Genomic DNA, 4,131 nt, shown 5'->3' on the forward strand with positions numbered 1-4,131 from the left:
CTCATGTCCTGTATCAGGGGCCTGCTGCAGGTGCTGGCACACAAAGCTCACCTCCACGGTGCTGCTGTATGTCTTAGACCGTCCACGCCTCAGAACCTGGAGTCCACCATCCTGGTCTGGTCCACCACGGGGGCACCATAGCCTCGGGTCTGCCCAGAGTAAGGCCTCCAGAGCTGCCATCACCAAGTCCTCAGCTACTCCCTGGTCACTAGGGGAAGGACTTCTGCCCAAGCTGGACATGATGCCATGACATATGGCAGTCATATTTTTATGCTCAAATATTCCCATCTTTGACCAGTAGGAGCCCTTTAAGATTGACTCTTGTGTCCTGCTATAGGCATGACTCAAGAAATCTTTGATGGCTTATACTTTCAGGTACAGGTAAGTATCCTAGATTTACTTCCTGCCTAAGACAAGTGTATTGGTTTGGGTTCTCCAGAGAACAGAGTCAACAGGAGATAGATAGATAGATAGAGAAATTTACTCTAAGGAATTGATTCATGCAGTACAGAGGGTGAGAAGTCCAAGATCTGCAGTCAACAATCTGGAGACCCAGGAGAACAGATGGTACAGTTCTAGTCCAAGACCATAAGCATGAAAGCTTGGAAAGCCAATGGTGTAAGTTTTAGCCTGAGCCCAAGTCTAAAAGCAGAGGAAGACTGATGTCCCAGCTTGAAGATAGTCAGGCAGAAAGAGAGAAAGCATTCCCTTACTCAGGCGTTTTATTCTACTCATGCCTTCAACCAATTAGATGAGCCCTCCCACATGGAGGAAGATAATCTACTTTCTCAGTCTACTGATTCAAGTGTTAATTCCACCCAGAGACATCTTCACAGTCACACACAAGAATAATGTTTAAGCAAATATCTGGGCACCACATGGTGCAGTCAAGTTGACACATAAAATCAACCAGCAGAACAATTCAGCCGGTTTTCCATAATATTCACTTTAAGCAAAAAATGAGAGTGGTGATATCTTGTCTAGACATAAGCTTTGTACTGTACTGAGGGACAGTCAGACCTGTATATGAACATCATTGGCAGTTTTAGTTTCCATACTTTTGTAAGAATGTAGAGGCAAGGCAGAGTTTGCAGGGGAAGCCATGAAAAATGATTAAAGAAATAGAAAATCTGTCCAAAGAAGGAATACTAAGGAACTTGCCTAAAAAAGAGAAAACTGGGCTTCCCTGGTGGCGCAGTGGTTGAGAGTCCGCCTGCCGATTCAGGGAACGCGGGTTCGTGTCCTGGTCCGGGAAGATCCCACATGCCGCGGAGCGCCTAGGCCCGTGAGCCATGGCCGCTGAGCCTGCGCGTCCGGAGCCTGTGTTCCGCAACGGGAAAGGCCACAGCGGTGAGAGGCCCGCATACCGCAAAAAAAAAAAAAAAAGAAAGAGAGAGAGAAAACTAAAGAAGGATTTTATTTCTGTCCTTAAATAAGAAAGGTTTTCCGAAGGGTGGTGTTGGGCAGTCAGCACCACGTTATGAAATACTCTGCTAGAGAAAAGAAGTTAAAGCAAGGGATATTTGGCTACACCTAGAGAATGTCAAAATCACTCAGTCTTAGGTTTAGAAGTGACATTTTCAGGTCTAGAATCTAGCTCTAGATGATTCAGAAATTTACTTAAATGCTCAGACCATTGGCCATCTAAAGGTACTTTTGGGAATGTAATTCTCTATTGCTTAATTTAAATAGATCCTCTCCACCTGACACTATGCAAAGTAGCTAAGCCTCTCTAATCCATCCCAAAAGCCTCCACCACAAGGACGTTTATGGATGCCTCTAAACAGAGAGGAGGGAGACCCCGGGTGTGGCCATTGCTCTCTGCATGGGAGGCAGGTCAGCAGCTCCAGAGACCACTGTGAGGGTAGAAATGAGCAATGAGCTCCTCCAGGGGCTAAAGAGCCCAAGAGGAGTCCCCCACCATGTTCTTCCCCTACAAAGCTTTGGTCCTCCTTCATACAATTTGTAGAGGCTGTTATTATTCCCAGGGGTGAGAACAGGAGCAAAACTAGTGGGCTTGGTAATTGTGGATACTGTGAACACTCCACGGACCAGAATAAACAGGTCCCTGTTTAATCTAAAGTCAAATTAGGCAGACTAGATATCAACACGAGGACAGTGCTTCTCACAGGAAATAACCCTGGGATTTCTAGTCATCCCAGAAGAGAAAGTTATGAGCAGGACACTTAGAATAATTCCTCTCCTCTAATTTAGTAGGTGAGACTTGGCAGTTGGATGACTGGAGGAAAAAAGTGCTGACAAGAATAACTATTCAAAAGGAGGATTTCCTCAAGAAAGGTTGACTCAAGGTCAGCAATATAACTGTGCTTTCATGGGCTAAGAGAGCAGGACGAGGGAATTTCACAAAGAACACACCAAGGAGATGTAGCCAAGGAAATAACTCCAACAGCCTGAATAAAGCTGTAAATATTTTTTCTCATGTTCTTCTAAGCCCAGAAGCTACTTTCTATTTCTATATTTTTCCCCTCTTTGACTGACAACTGACAAGAAAGGACAGCAAGGTAAAAGCTGACTGTTTCACTAATAAATTTTTTGACTACACTTCACAAAGCCCAGATTAGATGGAAAAATACCTGTATAGATGGTCCCTGAGTTAAGATGGTTTGACTTATAATTTTTCTACTTTATGATAGTGTGAAAGAAGTACACATTCAGTACCTACTGTACTTCAAATTTTGAATTTTGATCTTTTCCTGGGCTAGCAACATGCAGTATGATACTCTCTCCTGTTGCTGGGCAGGGGCAGCTCCCAGGCAGCCATGTGATCACAGCCAATACACTTACAACCATCCTGCACATACACAACATTTCTGGTTTTCACTTTCAGTACAATAGTCAATAAATTACATGAGATCTTCAAACTTTATTATAAAATAGGCTTTGTGTTAGATGATCTTTCCCAACTGTATTCTAATGTAAGTGTTCTGAGCATGTTTAAGGAAGGCTAGGCTAAGCTATGATGTCCAGTAGGTTAGGCATATTAAATGCATTTTCAACTTAAGATATTTTCTATTTATGATAGGTTTATCAGGACGTAACCACATCATAAATCAAGGAAGACATGTACAGTCAATTTCTCTCCACAGTCATCTATTGCTTCCATTATGTATGTATAGATGTTCAATGAGAAGAAAATAGGTCTGGTTCAAATGCATTTTCTCATTTCATGACCAACATGGTGCCAAAGGGTACTATTTTTCATTGGGACTATGTGTCAATATATCTAAGTTAGCACAAGTCCTTTTGATACGATGGTTACTCAGAGACTGATTTAGGCAAAATCTTGAATCCAACCCTTGCATGCTTTATCTCCATTCTTATCCTTTAGAAAATGTTTGACAAAGAGGAAAGCCCTGGAAGATGTTTTCAGGTTTTCAAGTACCTGTTTACAGTGTGCTGAATGGTGTCCCCACCCCACACAGACACAAAAAAGTATATGTTCATACCCTAATCTCTAGAACTTTGAAAATTACCTTATATGACAAAAAGAGTGATTATTACCTTATGTGGCAAACGATGTGCTTAAGTAAAAAAACTTAAAAGGAGGACCTCTCTGGGTGATCCATATGGGTCCTAAATGCAGTCATATGTACCCTTATAAGATAGAGGTAGAAGGAGTATAGGAACAGATACACAGAGGAGAGACCCACAGGGAGGAGAAGGCAATGTGAAAGCAGAGACAAAGATTGGGGTGATGCGGCTACAAGCCAAAGAATGTCAAGGCATGCCAGCAGCCACCAGAAGTAGAAGAGGCAAGGAACGAATTCTCCTCTAGAGCCTCAGGAGGGAGCCTGGCCCTCCTGATGGTTTTATTTGGGACTTCTGGCCTCCAGAACTGTGAGGAAATAAATTTCTATTGCCTTAAACCATTACATCGGTGGTAATTTGTCACAGCAGCCACAGGAAATTAAGACACTTTCCAATTCACATTGTGCTCTTTGGAAGACCCCATGATAAAGGACTAGGCCTAAGTTGCATGTTTCTACTAGCTAACCAAGACCTCCTACTATAACTAGTGGGATCAGAAGTAGACATTGACCCAGAGCCAACAGACTAGCATGAGCTATGGCCGTCCCTCTCAAGAATCTGAACTGAGACATAAACACCACT

The sequence above is a fragment of the Orcinus orca genome, chromosome 3, assembly GCF_937001465.1.
Source record: "Orcinus orca chromosome 3, mOrcOrc1.1, whole genome shotgun sequence".
Taxonomy (NCBI): Eukaryota; Metazoa; Chordata; class Mammalia; order Artiodactyla; family Delphinidae; genus Orcinus; species Orcinus orca.